This window comes from Hypanus sabinus, chromosome 1 (genome assembly GCF_030144855.1).
Source record: "Hypanus sabinus isolate sHypSab1 chromosome 1, sHypSab1.hap1, whole genome shotgun sequence".
Taxonomy (NCBI): domain Eukaryota; kingdom Metazoa; phylum Chordata; class Chondrichthyes; order Myliobatiformes; family Dasyatidae; genus Hypanus; species Hypanus sabinus.
Window position 1 is genome coordinate 100,212,061 of NC_082706.1, and position 25,517 is coordinate 100,237,577.

The 25,517-nt window shown below is 42.2% G+C and overlaps 1 long non-coding RNA gene across 2 annotated transcripts in view; it reads left to right on the forward strand.

The window, feature by feature from the left end:
- LOC132395794 (uncharacterized) overlaps window positions 1-25,517 on the forward strand; it is a 64,290-nt gene that overhangs the window by 8,257 nt on the left and 30,516 nt on the right. The window contains exon 3 of one of the 2 annotated variants that reach the window (XR_009512745.1): window positions 22,991-23,035. The exons of the other annotated variant lie outside the window; for it this stretch is intronic. This is a non-coding gene — a long non-coding RNA (uncharacterized LOC132395794). The remainder of the gene's footprint in view (window positions 1-22,990; window positions 23,036-25,517) is intronic. 2 annotated transcript variants of the gene reach the window in all.

Sequence of the window (25,517 nt, forward strand, 5' to 3'; positions counted from 1 at the left end):
GATAGGCAGTGCTTCAATTCTCTAGTTGTGTCTGAATTAAGGCAGGAAAGGATTCTTTCACTGGTATGATGAGGAAATTGCATTTGCATGGCATCTGTAACAAAGTAAAGCACCTTGGGGCTCTTACTCAAAAAAGCAATGTCAGACAAAATTTGATGACGTGAGGGAATATTATGGGTAGGTGTCAAAAGCATTGTCCAAAAAGTTAGATTCTGAGGATAGTTTCAAAGAACGAAGAAAGCACTGATGATATAGCACTAGCTTTTACTTGCATGGACATGACTTTCTATTAAAAATTTTATTGTAATTTCCCTTTGGAATTTTTACTATTAACTATATATATATATATAATGCAGTTTGTTTTCTGACTATTACCTATTTGCATAGTTAATGTGATTGCTATTATTGAATCATTTATGTGGATTTGAATAAATGCAGTACATTTTCAATCTTGAAGTTATGAAAAGGTATAATTGTCTTCATTCTACAAAGGCTAATTCACATACTAATACAGAATTAAAAACATTTTTGATTTAACACTACTCAGACAGTACTTGGGGAATAGTGAGGTAAGGTTTCTTAAAGGCACGATCTCTGTATAGATTTGAAATTAAGTGTTTAAAAACAGCACACAATCCTTGAGAATCTTATGATCTGAAGGGTTAACAATTTTATGGATTTTTTTTCATAAAGGGTGCTGGTTATGGCTTATCTGTTCCAAATTTAAAATTGTACTGTGGGTTGGATGAATAATTAGTTGGTCCAAATTCAACCCACAGTCCGTATGTTGCATAGTTCCTCTCGGAAAAACCTATTGGTTCATGAATAATGAGGTGTTAAATGGACCTATTTAAACAAACAATTATCAGATTGGTATTTGAAAAGGTGAAAACAAGGCCATTAATCTTTTATTTAAATATACAAGTGATTTTTAAATGTTATACTGAAATTAAGATGATACTTTCATAATATCTTTAACAGGAAATCTCCTGTAGAAATGGTTGTCTTGAAAATATCGGTTTAAAAAGACTAGTCTCTCGAAGAGCTGATGTGATTTCTGTGATCAAATGCAAATACAGTGCTAAAAGTCTGAATTTTTTTGAAAATGCTGCAAACACCCAGCAAGTCTGAGAGTATGTTTGGAAAGAGAACAAGCTAACGTTTCAGGTCTGAGATCTTTCCTTTGTATAGCATTTTTAAAATAATAAAAATGGTACCAGGTGTGCTTCAATTTGGAGATGTTTAGTTATAAGGAGGTTATCGTTGAAGGTAGAAGATAGAACAGTACAGCACAGTTCAAGTCCTGCAGCTCATGATGTTGTGCTGTCCCTTGTCTTAGATCAATCTAACCCTTCCCTCATACGTAGCCCATGTGTCTATCTAAGAATTTCTTAAAGGTATCTGCCTCGACCCACCACCACTGGCTGCACATTCCATGCACCTTATTATTCTCTGTGTAAAGATCCTGCCTATGACAACACACCTTTCTTTCCTACAAATATCTTAAAGTTAATGCCCTTTCATATTATCCATTATTAGATGTCCAGAAGATTTTACCAAGCATGGGAGCATAGCGGGCATCGAGTTATCCTGATGTTGGGTATCGACCCAAAGCTTTCTTCCCATAGATGCTGATTGACCCAATGGAGAGTTATAGGGAGTTCCAGAGAATGGGCCAAACATGGCATCAACAGTGGAGTCAGGGAGAGGGTTTATACATGAGGTTTGACTGAAAGAAATGAGAAGAGCTGTAAGGCCTTCTGTGACTGGGAAAGAAAAGGTCATGAACCAAGGGAGTTCTATCTCTGTTCTGTTTGGTTGGAGTCTGGGTGAGAAATGCAAGTGAGAACTTAGCAGGGGAGATACATATCCTGAAAACAAAGAAAATTTCTGATGAACACAAGAGATTCTCTAGGTGCAGGAAGTCCAGAGAAACACACACAAAAATGCTGGAGGAACTCAGCAGATCAGGCAGCATCTAAATGAACAGTCAATGTTTCGGGCTGAGATCCTTCATCAGGACTGAAGACCTGGAATGGAAGGCTTACATAGCAGAGATGGAGAAACAGGAAGAAATGGGTGGCATTTTTACAAGAAACAGGGTGTAAAGAGATGTAGTCAAGGTAGCTTTGGGAGTCAGTGTGGTTATAGAGTCAGAATCAGATTTATTATCATTGACTGAAATTTGTTATTTTCTGGCAGCGGTACAGTGCGAGCATAACAAATTATTTTAAGTTACAATAGGAATAAATAAATAGTGCAAGCAAGGAATAGTGAGATATTATCTGTGCGTTGCACCTATAGTAGGGTTCTGGATCACTGGCCTTAAGTGCCATAGGTTTATCCCTCAGCAAGCTGTGAATCATCCACACCTTCTGATCTGGGGACATTTGGTACGTTCCCAAAGGCAGATGCACATATCCACACAGGTATTGATGTCCGTGCCAGTTGATAGTTTGTGTCCTGGGATGGAGGCCTAAAAGTGCTGGAACCTGAAAAGTAGGAAAGGTGATGATGGAAACGATTTAAAGGAGAGAGATGGCAGAGGATTTGGTTGGAAATTGTATGGGTAGTAAATGGATGCAACCAAAAGGGAGAAGAGATAGAAGTACAAAATGGGGCTGTGGGGGAAGGCAGCAATTGGGGAAATGAACAAAAAAAGATAGGACTACAGGTGCATTGAAAGGGGAGGGGGAAAATGGGGCAATATTTGAAAATGAAAATTTATATTAATTGTTCAACCCATTAGGTTGTAGACAAATGTGAGTAATTGTTTTCCTATGTAGCGGAGAAACAGAGGCTTCAAATGCCAGAATTCCAATCTCCACCACTCTCCCTCTCTCTCACACACTGGCTCCCTCTGCCCATCAATCTTCACTCCTCCTCTGATCACCTATAAATCCAGTCCCTATCTCACCGCCACAATCCCCCTCACACCCCTCCCCATTATCTTTATACCAGCTATCTTCCCTCTCCACTCTCAGTCCTGATGCAGGGTCTCAAAACTAAAACATCTTCAGTTCTTTCTCTTCACATAAGCGGCTTGACACACTGAATTCCTTCAGCAGTTTGCGTTGTGCGCTGGAAAGTCACAGGTTTTAAGTTGCAGAGAAGAGGGAGGTGTGGGAAGGACCAGGAGAGGCTGTGATGTCAATGGATGCACTGGAAGCTGAGTGACTTAGGAATCAATCTGGAAGAAGGACATTTCAGTTGCTATGCTAATCTCTTTTCCCGGTTTCTCCATCGCTGCCTCATCTGTTTGCAGAATGGGTATCTCCATTTTGATACAGGTCCTTTAGTCCATAAGACCATGAGACATAGGAGAGGAATTAGGTCATTCAAGACTGCTCTGCCATTTCATCATGGCTAAATTGTTATCCCTCTCAACCCCATTCTCAAGCCTTCTGCCCATACCAATCAAGAACCTATCAACGTTCACTTTAAGTATACCTAATGACTTGGACTCCACATTCGTCTGTGGCAATAAATTACACAGAATCACCATTCTCTGGCTAAAGCAATTCCACCTCATCTTTTTTCTAAAGGGATTCCTGCTACTCTGAGACTGTGCTCTCTTGTCCTAGACCCTCTCACTATAGGAAACTATATCCAAAACATTTAGGTCTTTCAACATTCAATAGGTTGCAATGAGATTCCCCCCCCCCCCCCATTCATCCAAACCCATGCGAGTACAGGCCCAGAGTCATCAAACACTCCTCATACTTGTGAACTTCCACTGGACCCTCTCCAATCCTTTCTTAGATAATGGGCCCTAAACTGCTCACAGCACTCGGCGTGCAGTCTGACCAATGCCTTAGAAGGACTCAGCAGTACACCCTTGCTATTACATTCTAGTCCTCTCAAAATGAATGCTAACATTGCATTTGCCTTCCTCACCACTGTCTCAACCTGCAAGTTAAATGTTAGAGAATCTGGCACGAGTACCCCCAGTCCCTTTGCACCTCTGATTTCTGAATTTGTTCCCTGTTTGGAAGACAGCCCGTGCCTTTATTCTTTTTACCAATGTGCTTGCCCATTCACTTTCCTGCACTGTATTCCATCTCTCACGTTTTGCCCATTTTCCTAATCTGTCCAAGTACTTCTGCAGACTCCCTTCTTCCTCAATGCGACTTGCCCCTCCACCTTATCTTTGTATCATCCACAAACTTGGCCAAAAAACCATCAATTCCATCATCCAAGTCATTGACATATAATGTGAAAAGAAGCAGTCCAAACCCCAACCCCTGCAGAACACTACTGCGCACCAGCAGCCAACCTGAAAAGGTCCCCTTTATTCTCACTCATTACCTCCTGCCAGTCAGCCAATCTTTTATCCATGCTAGTATCTTACTGGTAATACCATGGGCTCTTACCTTGTTAAGCAGTTTCATGTGCAGCACCTTGTCAAAGGCCTTCAGGAAATCCAAGTAAGCATATCCACTGACTTATTTTTGTTTATCATGTTTATCATTTCCTTTAAGAATTCCAACAGATTTGCTACTTATCTACATTCAGATATTTCAGCCTCCCAAGCACCTTCTCCTTAGTAATAGCAACTACACTGATTTCTGTCCCCTGATACCCTCGAATTTCTAGGATACTGTTGCTGTCTTCTGTAGCGAAGATTGATGCAAAATTCTTATTAAGTTCATTGGCCATTTCTTTGTCCCCCATTACCACCTCTCCAGTGTCATTTCCCAATGGTCCAATATCCACTCCCGCCTCTCGACTACATTTTATATATCTGAAAAAAATGTTGGTATCTTCTTTTCTATTATTGTCTAGCTTTCTTTCATATTTCATCTCACATTGCAAAGATGCACGAGTTAGTAAGTAAATTGTTCTCATGAGTGTGATTGGCCAGCATGGGCTTGTTGGACTGAATGGCCTGTTACTGTGCTGCAGCTCTAGTTAAATAAATGGCTGATCTACCCTCGGCCTCAAATCCTTCAAAGTGTCAGTTACCCCAAAACAGTTCATCTTTAAAATATTTATCTGTCTCCACCTTAAATATATCAAAAGATCTAGCCTCCATTACCTTTGGGGCAGAGAATTCAAGGATTCATACCCTTTAAAGGAAGAAATTACTGCACAAAGAGGGTGAATCTTTCAGGCTATCAACTTTTCATCATATATCAGTCTCAACCTTCTTCACTCTGTATTATAAAGAGACCCAGGAATTCTGAATAAAAGTTATTTATCCACCCGAAATGTTAAACCCTGTTTCTCTGACAGATGTCGCCTGACCTGCTGAGTGTTTTCAGAAATTTTTACTTTTTTATATCAGAAAATTCCAAAGATTCATGATTCTCTGAGACAAAAAAATCCTCTTCATCTCCCTTTGAAATGGGAAACATCATGTTTTGAAATTACATCCCCTATTTGTAGATTCCTCACCACAGGAAACATCTAACAACATCTACCTTGTCAAAGGCAATATAGTCAAGCCTCATTTTTCTGTACTCCAGAGGATGAAAAACAAATCTATTCATTCTTTCCTTATGAGACAACTCATTCATCAAAAGAATAAATAGTCATGGAGTCATCGAACACTACAGCACCTAAGCAGGCCCATTGACCCATCTAGTCCATGCCAAAATATTAATCTGACTATTCCCATCAACCTGCACCAGATCATAGCCCTCTGTACACCTCCCATCCATGTACCTCTCCAACTTTCTCTTAAGTGTTGAAATTGAACCCGCATCACCAGCTCTACTGGCAGCTTGTTCCACACTCTCACTACCCTCTGAGTGAAGAAATTCTCCCTCATGTTCCCCTTAAACACTTCACCTTTCACCTTAGCTTATGACCTGTAGTTCTAGTCCTACCCAACTTTAGTGGAAAAAGCCTACTTGCATTTACCCTCTCTATAACCCTCATTATTTTGTATACCTATCAAATCTCCCCTCATTCTTCTACACTCTAATAGAATTTAGTCAAGTCCTCAAGTCCTGGCAACATGCTTGTAAATTTTCTCCGCACTCTTTCAATCTTATTGACATCTATCCTGCAAGTAGGTGACCAAAACTGCACACAATGTTTCATTACGGCCTCACCAACATCTTCTACAACTTTAACATAACATCGCAACTGTACTCAGAACTTTGATTTGTGAAGGCCAATGTGCTTTTTACAGCCGGATCCAAATGCTATGCCGCTTTCAAGGATTTTTGGATCTGTATTCCCAGATCCCTCTGTTTTACCACTCTCCTCAGTGCCCTACCGCTCACATGTAAGCCCTGGTTTGTCCTCCCAAAGTGCAACACCTCACATTTGTCTGCTTTAAATTCCAGCTTCCAATTTTTTAGTCATCATTCCAGCTGGTCCAGATCCCTCTGCAAGCTTTGATAGTCTTCCTCGCTGTCCACTATACCCCCATTCTTAGTGTCATCCACTAATTTGCTGATCTACTTTACCAGATTATCATCCAGATCATTGACATAGATGACAAACAACAATGGACCCAGCACCAATCCCTGCAGCACTCCACTAGTCACAGGCCTCCAGTCAAAGATGCAACCATCTATAACCACTCTTCTGCAAAGCCAATGTCTGATCCATGGTGACATGGTAACGTAGTGATTAGCACAACACTTTACAGTACAGGTAACATGGGTTCAATTCGCATCGCTGCCTGTAAAGGTGTTTGTACATTCTCCCTGTGTCCACATGGGTTTCCTCCAGAGGCTCTGATTTCCTCCTGCAGTCCACTGTAAATTGTCCCATGATTAGGCTAGGGTTAACTCAGGGGATTGGTGGGCAGTGCAGCTCATAGGGCCAAAAGGCCTGTTCCACACTATGTCTCAGTCAATCAATCAATAAATAGTTAACTAACTTGAATGCCACAGACCGAACCTTCCTCACCAACTTCCCATACAAACATCCCAGGCTCACCGGCCTATCATTTCGACTTATTCTTAAACAACAGCAATCCTCCAATCCTCCAGCACCTCATTCGTGACTAAGGACTTTTCGAATATCTCTGTGTGGGTCCCTCCAGTTCCTGCACTAGCCTCCCACAGTGTCCGAGGGAACACTGTGTCAGGCCCTGGGGTTTTTGTCCACCTCAAGGCAGCAAACACCTCCTCCTCTGTATTCTGCAATATGGTCTATTACCCCACTATTGCTTTGCCTCACTTCTATAGACTCTGAGTCTGTCTTCCAAGTAAATTCAGATGACAAAATTTCATTTAAGATCTTCCCCATTTTTTTCACCTCCATGCATAGAGGACCACTCTGATCTTCTAAACAGGCTGTTTTATTCCTTGCTTTGCTTTTGCAGTTACTATATCTGTTGAAGCCTTTGGGATTCTCCTTCACCTTGTCTGCTAGAGGAACCTCACGTCTTCTTTTGCGTCTCCTGATTTCCTTCTTAAATGTTCTCTTGTATTTCTTGCACTACTCATGTACCTCATTTGTTCCTGCTTGCCTTTACCTGCTGTGCACCTCCTTCTTTTTCTTAACCAGAGTCTCAATATCTCTAAAAGGTTCCCTAAACCTGTTTTCCTTGTCTTTTATTCTGACAGGAAAATACAAACTCTGTCCTCTCGTAATTTCACTTTTGAAGGCGTCCAAGTACACCTTTTCCAGAAAACAACCTGTCCCAATCCACACTTTCCAGATCCTTTCTGATACCATCAAAATTGGCTTCTCTCCAATTTAGAATCTCAATGCGAGGGCCAGACCAATCCTCCATAATTATCTTGAAACTAATAGCATTATGATAGCTAGATACAAGGTGTTTCCCTACACAAACTTCTAGCACTGGCCCTGTCTCATTCCCAAATAGAAGATCTAAAATCATACTCTCTCTCGATGGGACCTCTATGTACTGATTTAGGAAACTTTCCTGAGCACATTTGACTAACCCTTTCCCATCCAGTCCTTTTATAGTGTGGAAGCCTCAGTCAATGCATGATAAAATCACCTACTATAACAACTTTTTGCTTCTTGCAATAGTCTGCAAATCTCTTTACAAATTTGCTCCTCTGAATCCCATGGACAGTTGGGTGGTCTGTAACCCCATTAATGTCGACGTCCCTTTCATATTCAATTCCATTCATATAGACTTAGTAGACAAGCTCTACTAAGTTTCCTTTTACTGCTTCTCCACTGCATCTAAGTTAATTAAACCCTTCATTAATTAAGGAGGCCAACTCCAGGTGTAGTATTGCATATCATTGTAGGAAGACTTCCCTACTTTTTCTTGCTTGAAGTAAGAAAGGACAGGGAGCTATGACCGTAGATTGCTTTAAAATTTCAAATTTATGTTTTAATCATCATTTTGGATAATGAACAAGTTCTATAATTTGCTATATACATTGAACATTCACTTCAGATCAGAGTATTGATAAGTAGAAATTAGAACTGCACAGGGCAGAGTACATTTCAAGAGAATGGCAAGAAGCACATTCCCACAAGGGTGTGTTGCATGTCAGTAGTTACACAGAGGATTTCAACAGTGCTGTTAACTAACTCAAAGCTGAATATCATTCCACCGTTGTTAACTGGAGTCTTTATTCCTTTTTTAACAAACTTCTAGAATGAACTTGGGTACCATAGCTGTTGCAGTGGGACAGTGCACTGTTCAACCCCCTCCATTACCTGCTCCTTCCACATTTTACAGAAGTGACCCTCATTAGCTAGCAATCTGGAAAGGCTTTAGTTTAGTCATGTTCACTTCTCCTTACAGATCCTGCCATGGAATCCCAACCCCTTTCTAACTCAGTTACAGGGCAGGCAAAGGCCATTCTGCCTTTTTGTTCAGTGCTGCCTGCTGGTGGAGCAATCCCATCAGAACGCTTGCCTCTTTTCCAACGTTAACAAATTTCACGTCATATGCCAGTGATAATAAACCTGATTCTGAAAACCCTGATGTTCAAGGCTCGAAAATTCAGTTCAGAGATCCCATTTTAAAAAATTCCCTCCTGGGACCTCCCTACCCCTTTTTCTTTCCAAAGATCCAAATTTATTGTCATATACATCAGGGTGCAATGAAGTTCCTTGCTTGCAGGAAACTCACAGAGAAAACAAGGTAATAATAAGTTCAACAAAGGGCGCAAAAACATTGGAATGGTGCAAAGTACAGGCATGTAATGTGAGGTAATGCAAAAAGAAAAGCTAAACTAACAATAACAGAAGAGGAAGAAATAAAGGATCGAGAAAGTGACACCACCAGGAAGGTGATGGGAAAGAGGTCACCTGTCCCAATATCTCATTAAATAGCTTGAAAAAACTTATTTGATAACATTCCATTGATGATCCAATAAATACCAGCATTCTTAAAGGGGAGGGTGAGCAGCCAGAGGTTGTTTTACCTATTGATAACAACATAGGTAGGAAAAGGGATGAGATCCTGAGGAGTGAATAGAAGGAATTCAGGAAGCTCAAAAGCAGGACCTCAAGTGTGTTGATCTCTGGAATGCTGCACAGTACAGTGATGCAGGTGGATGGATTATTGATTACCTGACTGGCAGACCACAGTACGTGCACTTGCAACACTGTGTGTCAGACAGAGTGGTCAGCAGCACTGGGGCTGCACAGGGGACTGTCCTGTCTCCCTTTCTCTTCACCATCTACACCTCGGACTTCAACTACTGCACAGAGTCTTGCCATCTTCAGAAGTTTTCTGATGTCTCTGCCATAGTTGGATGCATCAGCAAGGGAGATGAGGCTGAGTACAGGTCTACGGTGGGAAACTTTGTCACATGGTGCGAGCAGAATCATCTGCAGCTTAATGTGAAAAAGACTAAGGAGCGGATGGTGGACCTGAGGAGGGCTAAGGCACCGGTGACCCCTGTTTCCATCCAAGGGGTCAGTGTGGACATGGTGGAGGATTACAAACACCTGGGGATACGAATGGACGATAAACTGGACTGGTCAAAGAACACTGAGGCTGCCTACAAGAAGGGTCAGAGCCGTCTCTATTTCCTGAGGAGACTGAGGTCCTTTAACATCTGCCGGATGATGCTGAGGATGTTCTACGAGTCTGTGGTGGCCAGTGCTATCATGTTTGCTGTTGTGTGCTGGGGCAGCAGGCTGAGGGTAGCAGACACCAACAGAATCAACAAACTCATTCGTAAGGCCAGTAATGCTGTAGGGGTGGAACTGGACTCTCTGATGGTGGTGTCTGAAAAGAGGATGCTGTCCAAGTTGCATGCCATCTTGGACAATGTCTCCCATCCACTCCATAATGTATGGTTAGGCACAGGAGTACATTCAGCCAGAGACTCATTCCACCGAGATGCAACACTGAGCGTCATAGGAAGTCATTCCTGCCTGTAGCCATCAAACTTTACAACTCCTCCCTTGGAGTGTCAGACACCCTGAGCCAATAGGCTGGTCCTGGACTTATTTCCACTTGGCATGATTAACTTAATATTATTTAATTATTTATGGTTTTATATTGCTGTATTTCTACACTATTCTTGGTTGGTGCGACTATAACGAAACCAAGTTTCCCTCAGGATCAATAAAGTATGTCTGTCTGTGCTATGTGCCAGTGAGAGTAAGATTAGTTGAATGCGTGTCTGATGAATTGGTGCAGGGGGCAGGGTTTCAGCCTTGTGGACTGTTGGATGTCTTCTGGGAAGGCATGACCTATACAACTGAATGGAACGGGGGACCAATGCTGAGTTCCTCCAACATTTTGTGCGTGTTGCTTTGGATTTCCTGCACCTGCAGATTTTCTCACGTTTGGGGGACCAATGTCCTTATGGGCAGGTGTGCTGGAGCTGTTGGGGAGGGTTTAAAATAGGTCAGCAGGGGATGGGAACCAGATGATAGGATGGAGCAGTCGGTGTAAAGGTAAGTGTAATGTGTAGAGAGACTGTGGCGATGATGAGCCATGGGTGGCATAAGTGCAGTCAATTAGATGAGTTGAAATATGCTTATTTTAATGCAAGAAGTGTCAGGAACAAAGTTAATGAACTTAGAGCATGGGTCATTACATGGAACTACAGTGTTGTGGTCATTACAGAGACCTGGCTGTCATAAAATCCAGAATGGCTGCAGGACGTTCTGTGGTTTAGATATTTCAAAAGGGAAAGGGAAAGAGGTAAAAGAGGTGGTGGTGTGGCATTTCTAACCAGGGATAGTATCACGGCTGCAGAAAGGGAGGCCGTCGTGGAGATTTCGTCTGCTAAATCAGTGTGGGTGGAAGCCATAAACAGGAGGGGAGCAAACACTCTGTTGGGTGTAGTCTTGAGACTCTCCCCCCACAGCAAGGAACAGATCAGGAGGCAAAGGTGCAAAAATAACATGGTTGTTGACATGGGTAACTTCAATCACCTAGTATTGTTTGGTAAATCCTTAGTGCAAAAGGTTTAGATGGGGTGGAATTTGTTTGTGTCCAGGAAGGATTCCATGCACAGTATGTATACAGGAGAGGCCATGCTGGATCTAGTACTAGGCAATGATCCTGGTCAGGTGACAGATCTCTTGGTGAGTGAGCATTTCAGAGACTGACCACAACTTACTGACCTTTACCGTAGCTTTAGACAGTGATAGAAGCAGACAGTATGGAAGAGTATTTACTGTCACCGCAAATGGTGAGGAGGCAGGTGGAGCTGAGACTGATTCGGGAGAGGAGCCATCTTGGGACATCCGAGGTGCAACATGTTCGAGCTGCCAGGGTCGCAGACAGAGTTCATGGTGTTGCTGGAGCTAGTAAGTGTTTGGAGAGGAGTTTCATTGCCCATCCACCTTATCTGAGGTTATGATGCTATGAGGCAGGAGCTTCAGAAGCAAATTAAGAACAGATGCACTCAGGGAAATGCACAACGGAAATGTGGAGGTTGTTTAGGGAGCACTTGGATAGGGTTCCAAATAGATTTGACCCACTGAGAAAGGGGAAGGGTGATAGGGTGAAGGAACCATGGTTGACATGACATGTGGAACATCTAGTCAAGAGAAAGAAAGAGGCATACTTAAGTTTTAAGAAGCAAAGATCAGACAGGGCTCAGGAGAATTAGCCAAGGAGCAATTGAAGAAAGCACTTAGAAGAACAAGAAGAAAAAATGAGAAGGCCTTGGCAATTAGGAATAAGGAAAACCCCAAAGCATTCTACATGAATGTGAAGAACAAGAAGATGACAAGAATGATAGTTGGGCCGATCAGGGATACAAGAGGAAACTTATGCCTGGAGTTGGAAGATATAGGGGACGTCCTCAATAAATAACTTTCCTTCAGTATTCACCATTGAGAGGGACCTTGATGGATGTGTGGACAGCATAAAGCATCATTAAACAGAAGGATTGGCTGGAACATGTAAATGTTAAACAAACGAGATGCTGGAACACCTGAGAAGCAGTAGGGTAGATCAATTTTGGGGTCAGATGGGATATACTACAAGTTACTATGGAAAGAAAGAGAAGAGATGGTTGCACCTTTGTGATGATCTTTGTGTCCGCACTGGGCACAGGAGTAGTACCAGAAATTGAAAAGTGTAAATATTATTCCTTTGTTCAAGAAAGATAATAGGTCTAATCCTGAGAATTATAGACCAGTGAGATTTACTTAACTGGTGGACAAACTAGTGGAAAAGATTCTTAGAGACAGGATTTAAGAACATTTGGAGATGCATAGTCTGATTATGGATAGCATGGCTTTGTGTGGGGCAGGTCATGCCTCATAAACCTGATCAAATTATTTAAGGAGGTAATAAAACAAATTGATAAGGTAGAGCAGTAGGTATGGTGCATATGGATTTCATAATGTGTTTGACAAGGTTCCCCAATCAGAAAGTCAGGAGGCATGAGATCCAGGAAACTTGGCTGTGTGGATTCAGAATTGGCTTGCCCACAGAAAGCAGAGATTGGTAGTAGATAGAGTGCATTCTGCCTCAAGGTCAGTAACCTATGGTGTGCTGAAGGGATCTATTCTGGGACCTCTGCTCTTTGTGATTTTTATAAATAATTTGGATGAGGTGTTGGAAAAGTGGGTTAGTAATTTTGCACATGACATGGAGGTTGGTGATGGTGTGAATAGTGGGGAAGATTGTCATAGATAACAAATAGACATTGATAGGATGCAGAGCTGGGTTGAGAGGTTGCAGATGGAGTTCAAACTGGAAAAATGTGAAGTGAGATTGAACTTGAAGACAGAGTACGGGGTTAATAGCAGGATTCTTAGCATTGTGGAGGGACAGTGGAATATTGGAGTCCAAGTCCATAGATCCCTCAGAATTGCTGCAGAAGTTGATTAGGTGGTTAAGAAAGCATATGGTGTGTTGGAATTCATTAGTTGGGAGATTGAGTTCAAGATCTATAATGTAATGTTGCAGATCTATAAAACTTTGGTTTGACCTCACTTAGAGTATTGTAAGAAGGATGGGGAAGCTTTAGAGAGGGTACAGTGGATGGAGAAGACACTGCCTGACCTACCATTGAGGCTACCCTCAAATGCATCTTCTCCATTTCCCGCTCAGCCACCCTCACCCCATCTTTCTGCAGCCCTAACAGGGATAGTGTTCCTTTTATCCTTGCCTATCACCCCATGAGCTTTTGCACCCAGCACATCATTCTCTGCGAGTTCTGCCAACTTCAACACGATCCTACCACCGCACACCCCACTCTCTGCTTTCTGCAGGGATCCCTCTCTCCATGATTCCCTAGTTGATTCGTCCCTCCCCAGCGATCTCCCACCTGAGAATTATCCCTGTAGGTGGCACAAGTGTTACACCTGCCATTCACCTCCTCCCTCATCATCAAGCCATCTTTCTAGATAAGGCAACACTTCACCTGTGGGGTGGTCGGGGTTAACTACCATATCCATTGTTCCCAGGTGTGGCCTCCTCTACATTGTTGAGACCCAACATAAGTTGGGGTACCACTTTGTCAAGCACTCCATTGCTGTCAGGATTTCCTGGTGGCCAACCATTTTAATTCCACTCACCATTCCCATTCCTACATGTAGGTCCGTGGCTCTGTTGCCACAATGAGGCCACTCCTAGGTTGAAGGAGCAACTCCTTATATTCCATCAGAAAGGCCTCCAACCTGACTGCATGAACATCAAATTCTCTGACTTCCAGTAATTTCTCTTATCTTCCTTTCTCTCTTTTTGCATTGCCCATTAAGGTTCCCCTCTAAACTCTTCCTCTTCTCCTCATCTCTCATCACCTTCCATCTGGAGGTGCCTGTCCTCTCTCCCTTTCTCCCTTGGACAACTCTCCTCTCTTCCAGCTGGCACTCCTTCCACTCCCCCACCTTCTTATTCTGGTTTCATCCTCCCTCCTTTCCAGTCCCGATGAAGGGTCTCAACCTGAAACTTCAACTCTTTATTCCTCTCCATAGGTGGTTCCTGACCTGAGTTCTTCCAACAGTTTGTGTGTGTTATTCTGGATTTCCAGCATCTACAGAACCTCTTGTGCTTGACATTTACAGTCCTGATGAGGGAGCATGTCTTAAGATAAGCTGAACACACTGTGGCTGTTCTCTCTGGAATAAAGGAGGATGAGAGGTGATTTGATTGAGGTAAAAGATGATGAGAGGCATTGATAGAATGGACAGACAGCAATTTTATGCCCAAAGTGGCTTATACAGAAGGGCATAATTGTAATATAATTGGAGGAGAGTATAGGAGAGATCTCAGACGCAAGTTCTTTATACAGAGAGTGGTGTAAAAGGTGCAAACCTTTGGGAAGGTATAAAAATAAATTTCTGCATCCTGATCAGTGTCTCTGTTGCTACTGGGTGGGTCTATGGGCTACTCCCAATAGTGATTGCTACTTTCCTGTTTCTGACTTTAGCCTACACTGACTCAGTGGACAATCCCTCAGCACCATCCTTCCTTTCTGCAGCTGTGATAATCTCCCTGATTAGAAATGCCACCCCCTCTCCTACTTCCTTCCTGTCCCTCTTGAAACATCTAAGCCCTGGAATAACCAATCTTGCCTTTACAATGGCCTGGTATCTGTAATGGCCACAACATTATAGTTCCACGTACTGATCCACGTTCTTGTTCCTGATACTGATAGTATCCTGCCACTCTCTGTAAGGAGTCTGCACATTCTCCCCACGACCATGTGAGCTTCCTTTGGATGCAGTGGTTTCCTCTCACATTCCAAAGACACACGGTTAAACTGAGTGAGTTGCAGGCATCCAATATTGGTGCCTGAAGGGAGACAATATAAGCAGGCTGCCTGGCAAAATCTTCGCTGATTTGATTTGACGCAAACAATGCATTTCACTGTATGTTTTGATGTAGATGGGACAAATGAAGCCAATCTTTATCTTTTATTGATACCCCGCTGATTGCTATTATTCCATATCCAAGGCCTGTCCTTTCTCACAGCCTCACTGCAAGCTGCATCTACATTTACACCTACATCTCCATCCTCTGACCTATCACACTGGCTCCCATTCCCCTGCCACAGCAGTTTAAATCCACCCCAACGTCTCTAACAAACTTACACACAAAGAAGTTGGTCCCCCTCAAGTTAAGGTGTAAAACTGTAACCAGTCCCTTTTGGACAGATCATACCTTCCCTGGAAAACATCCCAATTATCCTTAAATCTAAAACCCTGCACCAATTCTTCAGTCACATATTCAGCTGCCATATTATCCTATTCTTACACTCACTGCTGCATGGCACAGGCAGAAATACAAAGATTGCTACCCTTTATACTTTTCAGCTTTCTACCTACTTTACTATATTCCCTCTTCAGAACCCCATGCCTTTTCCTACCTATTTGTTGGGATCAATATGTACCTTTTCCAGCTGTTCAACCCTCCCACTTAAGAATGCTGTGGATCTGCGTCCTTGATCCTGGCACCTGGGAAGCAACATACCATCCAGGAGTATTTATCATGTCCAGAAAATCTCCAGGTCCGTTTCCCACACTTCTGAATCCACTAACACCACTGCTCTCCTCTTCCCTCCACCCTCTCTGAGCCACAGAGCCAGAGCTGGAGACCTGATCGATGCAGCTTTCCCCGGGTAAGACATTTCACCCTGCCAACAGTATCCAAGGTGGTATGTTCTTGAAAGGAATAGCCACAGGGGTACTCAGCGCTATCTGCCTATTCCTCTCCTGATCATCACCAGCTACCTGTATCTTACAAATTAGGTGTGATTACCTCCCTATAGCTCCTATCTACCACCTCTTCATTCTCCCAAAGGAGTAATAGATCCTTCGGTTCTCTAATACACTCTGTAATGATCTGCACCAAGACACACTTCTTGCAGATGTAGCAATTAGGGACACTCCCCCAGATTGCCTACATCTTGTATGAGGATTAAACCACTGACCCGGGATCCATTCTCCTCGACGAAACCACCTGATCAAAACCTCAGCTCCCCACTCTAACGCTGACCGCTCTCACAGTGGCCACTCTGCCTAAACCTAACTTCTTCTTATTGGCCCTTGCCGAATGCCTAATACCGTAACCCCAATGATCTCAAGCTCCGCAAAAAGTTCCAACAAGCCCCGCTTGCTTTTTAAATCTGGCACTTATCCTCAACAAGTAACTCAAGTTTACCTGAATTAGAGGATATTAGCTACAAGGAGAGTTTGGACAAATCTGGATTGTTTTCTTTGGATCGTTGGAGGCTGAGGGAAGACCTGACAGATGTTTATAAAATTATGAGCAGCATAGATAAACGTACAGAAACTTCCTCCCAAGGTAGAAATATTGAGCACGAGAGGACTTAGCTTTAAGGTGAGAGGAGTAAAGTCCAGAGGAGATATAGAACAAGTTTTTCCCACAGATAACAGTAGATTCCTGGAATGTGCTGCCAGGGTTCTATTGGCAGCAGATAGGATAGTGGTGTTTAAGAGGCTGTTAGATAGGTACATGAATATGCAGTGAATGGAGGGATAGGGATCACATACAGGGTGAAGGGATACATTTAATTTGGCATCATGGTGGGCACAGGCAGCATGAGTCGAGTGGCCTGTTTCTGTCCTGTGCTGTTCTGTGTTCACTGCCAAATCCTGATTGACAGCTGAAGAGCTGCTGAAATGTTCTCAGGCTTGTAGCCAACAAGCTTAATAACTGCCACAAATGGCATTCAAACTTTGCACTTTGCAGTGCATAACCTGAATCTAGACAGATAGTAACTTGTATTTTGATGGCACCTTTCATGGTTTAAGGCCTCCCAAAACACTTCACAGCCAGTAAAGGCCTTCTGGTATGTACTGACTGTTGTAATGCAGGAAACCATGCAAGACAATTCATGCACAACAAGCTCTCATAACTAGCAATGTGATAACATTACCAGTTATGGGAGCCTGTTGGGTAATTCTCTGTTAGGTATTTCTGCTTTTACTGTGCCTGTTCATGCTGTTATTTCTTCCACTTCAAGTAAACCCCTGAGTTCCCTACATTCCACCAACTCTGGTCTCTTGATCAATCCTGAATTTCTTTGCTCCACCGTTAGCATTGAGCCTTTGGCAGCTTGGATCCCAAAACATTGCAACCTCCTTACAAATTTCTCTTTCAACCCCTACTCTCTCCCGTCCTCTGCTGATCAAGCCTATGGCCGTATGCCCCAAAATCTCATTAGATAACACACACAAAATGCTAGTGGAGCGCAGCAGGTCAGGTAGCATCTATAGGGAGAGGCGCTGTCGACGTTTCGGGCCGAGACCCTTCGTCGACAGCGCTTCTCCCTATAGATGTTACCTGACCTGCTGCGTTCCACCAGCATTTTGTGTGTGTTGCTTGAATTTCCAGCATCTGCAGATCTCCTTGTGTGTATCTCCTTAGATAGTTCATTGTAAGTTGTACTTTAATACCATTCCTTTGAAGTGCCTTGGGAACATTTAAGCAATTTAAGAGTGATATTAAAATATAAACTGAATTGCCTTTTTATTAGGTGCAGGAGTGGATCCTGGTACGGTCTTAGGCTGCTGCAGCTGATCCACTTCAAGGTTCGACATGTGTGTTCAGAGATGCTGTTCGGTTCCAATTGTAAAGAGTGTCAGTGAGACCACTCCTTCAGTGCAGTGCAAATATTGGATGCCTTATTAAAGAATGTGTATGCCACAATTGGAAGCAGTCCAGAATAGATTCACTAAGCCTTCTCCTGGGATGAAAGTGTAGTTCAATTGTCAACTGCTAAGTAAAAGTTAGATCTCTATTGTATGGAATTTAGAAGAAAGCAAGATTATCTTATTGAATATATAAGGTTATATGGGAACACGAGAGGGTGGTTGTTGAGATCTTTTGACTAACAGGGAATCATGGTGTTAAAGTCATACAATATGGAAACAAGCCCTTTGGCCGAACTGGTTCATGCCAGCCAAGCTCCTCATCTAAGCTCTCCTCATTTGTCCATTTGAGGAGTTTCATTTCATTATAAGGTTTATCAGTGTTAGTGAGTCTTTAATGACAGGACATAGTTACGAGATAAGGGGGGAGTCATTTAACACTTTCTTTATGAAGAAGATAGGATTTCCTCCTCTCACGGGTTATAGAGGCTAGATCACAGTGCAAAGTAAACTTATTAACAAAGTATATGTATGTCACCACATACAGCCCTGAGATTTGTTTGCTTGTGGACATACTCAATAAATCTATAGAATACTAACCACAAGAGAATCAATGAAAGACAATAAATTGTGCAAGTACAAAAAGAAAGAAATTATAATAAACAAATACACAATAAATATTGAGAACATGAGATTGAGTCCTTGAAAATAAGTCCATTGGTTGTGGAAACATTTCAATGCTGGGGCAAGTGAAGTTATCCCCTCTGGTTCAAGAGCCTGATAGTTGAGGGGTAATAACTGTTCCTGAACCTGCTGGTATGAGATCTGAGACTTCTGTACCTTCCTCCTGATGGCAGCTGTGAAAAGAGAACATGGTAAGAGTATCTGATGATGAATGTTGCTTTCCTGCTGTAGTGTTTCACATAGATGTGCTCAGTGGTGGGGAGGTCTTTACCTGTAATAGACTGAGCCGTAACCATTGCATTTTGTAGGATTTTCTGTTCAAGGCCATTGGTGTTTCCATACCAGGCTGTGATGCAACCAGTCAATATGCTCCCCACTACACATCTATAGACATTTGTCAAAGTTACAGATGTCATGCCGAATCTTTGCAAACTCCTAAGGAAGTAGAGACACTGCTGTGATTTCTTTGTAATTGCACCTACGTGCTGGACACTGGACAGATACTCTGAAATAATAACACTGAGGAATTTAAAGTTGCTGACCCTCTGCACATCTAATCCTAGGATGAGGACTGGCTCATGGACCTTTGGTTTCCTTCTCCTGAAGTCAATATTCAGCTCCTTGGGCTTGCTGATATTGAGTAAGAGTTTGTTGTTATGGCACCCCACTAAGTCAGATTTTCAATCTCCTTCCTATATGCCGATTCCTCACCACATTTGGTTCGGCCTATGACAGAGGTGTCATCAGCAAATTTGAGCGTGCTTAGCCACACAGTCATAAGTGCAACACTAGGCAGGTATAAAGCATTGTAGCAATTTAAGAGAGGAGGGAGATAGATTTTTGAAAGATGTGGGAATGGAGGGGTGTGGAGACTGGCAGAGGAGTTGAGATTTGGGAGAAGATCAGCCATGATCACATTGAAGGAGCCAAGTGTCGTACTCCTGTTCTTGCTTTACTGTGTTCTTGAGCGTGAGAGCGCTGTTGTGTGAGAAGGGAGTTGAGCAGATTGACTTGTGTATTCTCTGGAGCTTAGAAGAATGAGAGCTGATTTTATTAAACATTACAAAATTCTGAAGTAAATGATAGATGAGATACTGACAGTCCAATTTCTCAGCTGAATGAGAAACCAGAGTCTCAGGATAAGGGGGTTGGAGATTTAGGATGGATTTGAGGGAAAAGTCCATTACTTATGGGATGCGCGTCAGCAGAAGCCTTGAGAATGTGAAACACTTCAGAGTTCTGGGGAATGCACTGCAACAAGGCATCTTAGCCAGGGTCTTTCAACTCCAATATGTGTGAGAAGGACAAAGGAAACAAAAGCATGGGAACATCATCATTTGGAACTTGCCATCAAAGCCTCTTCCTGTCCTGACATGGAAATATATCACTTGGGATGCCATCTTTGGGTCGAAATCCTGCAGCTTCTTCCCCATCAACGCAGGGAGTATACCCACACCTCATGATTGACATTTTGTGTGTCCAGATATGCTCTCATGCTCATCACCATTGTAACGTGGAGCTATTTGAGTGACTTTCATCTTGCTGTCAGTTTGAACCAGTCTGGCCATTCTCCTCTGACCGCTCATTAACAAGCTGCTTTCTGCCCACAGAACTGCTACTTATTGAATGTTCTTCGTTTTTTACACCATTCTCTATAAACTCTGTTTATAAAGTCTTTCATGTGTGAAAATCCCAGGAGATCAGCGGTTGCTGAGGCATTCAAATCACCCCATCTGGCACCAACAATCATTCCACAGTCAAAGTCACATTCTGATGTTTGGTCTGAATCACAGCTGAACCTCTTGATCATGCCTGCATGCTTTCATGCATTGAGTTACTGCCACATGACTGGCTGACTGGATATTTACATTAACAAGCAGGTGTTCAGGTGTATCTAATAAGGTGGCCACAGTGTTCATCATTGTTGTGAAGTTTTTTTGAATGATAACTATCACCTTGGAAGAAAACTGCCAATATTTGCAAAAGGGTATCTACCAGAAAACACAATAACTCCGTACTCTTTTTGCCAGTGTGAGCTGCTGGCAGTTTTGATCTCCCTCTCCTACCTACGGAGCGTGAAACACCCCATTTATTTTTAGGCACCAGGACATACCATATTTAATTACCCACCAAGTTAACTTAAGACCACACATAAATCAGAATATGATGCACCCCACAATGTAGTTACAATCGTTGTATAAAATAAACAGAAGTATCTATCTTAAGTGCAATATATACACATTTATGCATCGCCATTACAATAGACAATAGGTGCAGAAGTAGACCATTCGGCCCCTTGAGTCTGCACCGCCATTCTGAGATCATGGCTGATCATTCACTATCAATACCCAGTCCCTGCCTTATCCCCATATCCCTTGATTCCCCTATCCATCAGATATCTATCTAGCTCCTTCTTGAAAGCATCCAGAGAATTGGCCTCCACCATCTTCTGAGGCAGTGCATTCCACACCTCCACAACTCTCTGGGAGAAGAAGCTCTTCCTCAACTCTGTTTTAAATAACTGACCTCTTATTCTCAATCCATGCCCTCTGGTACTGGAATCCATTACGAAAGAAATGGAATATTCCACCCGTGTATGGCAGGGAAGACACCGTAAAAGAAACCCGTTATAAGAAAATACTGGGGGAAGACTTTGAAGTGTGCACACTCAGTGCAATGACAACAGAATGACAAGGCAGTGTTTGTGTGTGTGTGTAAGAGTGCACGTGTGAGAAGTGTGTTTACGGAACGCTCTCTGATACAGTTACTACCCAAGCCAACCTCTGTGAACAAATCAAGGCAGGACAAATCAGACTCAGAACAAAATTTATAAACACTGACTCAAATGTTGTGAGGTGTGTTTATTTGTGGCAGCAGTACAGTACAAAGAGATAAAATTGCTATAAATTACAAAAATAAATAAATTGTGCCAAAAAAAGAAATAATGAGGTAGCGTTAATGGGTTCATGACCATTCAGAAATCTGATGGCAGTGGAGAAGAAGCTGTCACTGAATCACAGAGTGTGGATCTTCAAGCTCCTGTTCCCCGATGGTAATGACATAAAGAGGGTTTATTCCAGATGGTGAGGGTCTATAGAGGTGTATACTGCCTTCTTGAGTCAGTGCCTTTTGAAGATTGCTAAGTCTATAACCTTCTGCAATCCTATGCATTAAAGCCTCCATGCCAATTAGAATGTTCTCCCCTATATATATCTACAGAAATTTCCAAAAGCCTTTGGTGACATGCCAAATCTCTTCACACTCCTATTGAAGTAGAGCTGCTGGCATGCCTTCTTCATGATTGCATCTTGTGTTGGGCCCAGAGATATTGATGCTCAGCACCTTTAAGATGCTCACCTCTTAGGAGCTGCAAGGTGTTAGAGAGGAGGAAAGTAGATGGAAAATTCTGCTTGATAAATGGATTTTGTTCTGGATGTTCATGATAATCAAAGAGAAAATGGAAACCACCTTGCATTCTGTGAGGCCAACCATAACGCTGGCTTGTTGGTTTTCTTCTTTGACATAGTAAGTCCAATGAACATTTCTGTGCTTTAATGGCAGTAGAGAAGGGAAGTCCAAGCAATGGCATAAGAGTGTGGAATATGGTTCAATGTATGACTTTTAAGCTTATTTGCATTTTAGTCATTGCTTGAAGGCTGTCATTCAATAATGAAAGGATTCATTTAGACTATTAATATCACCAAAACTCATCCTGTGAGAAAAGGTCTTTTGCCATACTTATAAAGAAAGCAGCGCACTTGTAACACGTTGACGAGTTTATTTCCTTCCTTTATGAAACAGCAATACATACTTCTTAAAATTGCACCTGAGGGATGACGTTATAATTAACAGATCCTGTGATGTTTGCTTACATATACTTCACAGCTGTGAAACATATTAATGTAGTTCAAATAATTAAAATAAGAATCTACTGCAGTGTGTCAATGTGCATGTAAAACATTTTGAATTAGATATAATTTTTCTGGAAATTATTCCTCCTTATGGAAATACAATTGGACAAAAGACACTCAGACCTTCAAGCCCAATAGCTTCAACCTGGATCTTAACTACATCTTCCCTCCATAATTCTAACATCATTCCCCAACAGGAACCTGCCAACTTTACTTTCAAAATTTCCATCTGACCCTTAGAGTGGACCACTTTTTAAATCAAGATTTCAAAATCAAATTCAAAGTTGAGTTTATACCAAATGCACAAGCATGTGTATGCATAGGTACAATGAAAAACTTACTTACAGCAGCATCACAGGCATCTGGTATCAGCCCTGCCTTTTGTGTGAAAAAGTGCTTTTGACAACATCCAGAGTAAAAAGTCTGGCTCTGCATTTGAGTCTCTGTCCTTCTTTCAGGATGGTGTTACTGAAGGGAATAGTTTCCAGCTGTCTGCCTATCAGGTGAGATGTGATTAGATTACTGTTCTAGTATCTGGACTGATACGTATTAAAGTCTGTAATGGTGATGATAAACCCCTTGATGTCCTGCAGGGAGGGGAATCTGCCATAGCTACCTGGTCTGGTCCATAGATGACTCCACAACCACCAGTGTGATTGACTCTCAGCAACCCTCAGAAATGCTTGCAAATCAGGAGATACCAACTGGAATGGACAATCAGCGATGGCTTGAATGATCACATTCACAAGTCTTAAACAAATAATGAAGAAAAACATCCTTTAATTGGAAATGAACAGCTTACAAATGTATATTCCTGAAGGAAAACAACCCTGGTCTATATAATCCTTACTAATTTTCGTATCGCTTTAACCATTTATTGTGTCCTTCTGATGTTTCTTCCTCCCAAAGTCAATATTCCTCTCCTGAGCAACACACACAAGATGCTGGAGGAACTCAGCAGGCCACACAGCGTCCATGGAAAAGAGTAAACAGTGAACGTTTTGGGTCAAGACCCAGTCCTGATGAAGGGTCTCAGCCTGAAACGTCAACTGTTTACTCTTTGCCATAGATGCTGTCTGGCCTGCTGAGTTCCTCCAGCATCTTGTGTGTGTTGCTTTGATTTCCAATATCTGCAGATTTTCTCTTGTTCATGATTTGACTCCTGTCCTGAGTTGTAATCAGAACAGGAGATATCACTGTAACTGCAATCTAATTAGCATGTTATGATCATAACATTATTGGCATCAATCTATATTTCCATTGTCCACAAGATAATGATTACATCTCCATGGGCTCATTGGATTAGTTTTCTAACAACCAACTGATTTTTAGTGAGTTCCATTCTTGGACTCCTAACATCTCCCTGCTATATGGACAAGGATATTCTGGGAATGATATGGACAAAGGCAGCAATTGCAAACACTTCCTCACAACTAGCTTTCTCGAGGGAAGCTAGTAGTGGGCGATTTAAATGCTGGCTCAGTCTGCAAAGCCCACATTTCTTGAATGAAGTGCAGCTAGCAGCAACATCAGTTTTCTTGCACAAGCGAAATCTTCTGCAAAAACATCTGTAAGTTTCTAATGGTGATGCAATGTGCTTCACAGCAGCCTTTTCCTGCAGAACCAAGCTGAAATCAACTGAACTCCTAGCTATCCAAAGTTCTTATGAACAACTACAGACCAGATTAATAATTTTACAGAACTTTCATGGAACTAAATGTGTTCTTTTTATTGGGAGGGTCATTGATCCAAAGAATTAATTCTTTGCAGTTTCCCTAAATAAAGTTTTCTTTTGATATTTGAAGTTTTACTTTACTCGTTAACATCCCAAGTTTATTTATAAAATATTAACTAGTTAATTAAAAATGTTTCCTGGTTTGGAGTCTGAGAATACTCCTTAACAATGACATCACTGCTGTTGGGTGCCAGAGATCCTGCTGAGCAGGAAGACAGAGGGGGTAAGGAATTGAAGTTCTCGCCCCAGTGACGGACAGATGTTTGGAGGGTTTTTTTTGTCAACTCTGTGGTAAAGCCTGCCAATTTCATTTCAACCACAAATTTTGGGCGTGTAGTTTGCTGCCAAGTACAAGATTAGGAGCACCGTGTGAAAGACCTAGAATCTAAGTGGCTTAATGGATCTTTTATTGATGGCTAAAAGCGACTCCCATGGCACCACTGCCAACACACTCAACTTCACTGGGTAATGGGAACTCCAGAGATACATCCATTGGTTTATAACCCATACATGGGAAGTAAACCAACTATCTTCAGAATCAGAATCCGGTTTATTATCACTGACTTCCAAATGTTAAAAGGCCTGAACTGAGTAGATATAGCAAAGATTTGGATTCTAGGACAAGAGGACACGACTTCAGAATTGAAGGACATCCATTTAGAACTGAGATGTGGAAAAATCACATTTGTCAGAGGGTGGTGAATCTGTGGAATTTGTTGCCACGGGCAGCAGTGGAGGCCAAGTCAATGGGTGTATTTAAGGCAGAGATAGGTAGGTTCTTGATTAGCCAGGGCATCAAAGGGTACGGGGAGAAGACAGGGGAGTGGAGATGACTGGAGTAACTGGGTCAGCCCATGATTGGGTGGCAGAGCAGACTCGATGGGCCAAATGGCCTACTTCTGCTCCTATGTCTTTATGGTCTTATATGTAATGAAATTTTTTGCTTTGTAGCAGCAGTGCATGTAACGATGTAAAAATTACTATAAATCACAATTTAAATTAACAGTGCAGTAAAAGGAATAAACAGATATGTTACAAACAAGAAACAATCTGCAGATGCTGGAAATCCAAGTGGCACACACAAAATGCTGGAGGAACTCAGCAGGTCAAGAAGCATCTATGGAAAAGAGTACAATCAATGGTTTGGGCCAAGACCCTTCAGCAGGACTGGAAAAAAAAGATGAGGAGTAGATTTAGAAGATAAGGGAGAGAGAAACAAAAAGGGTTAGGTGAATCCGAAAGGGGGAGGG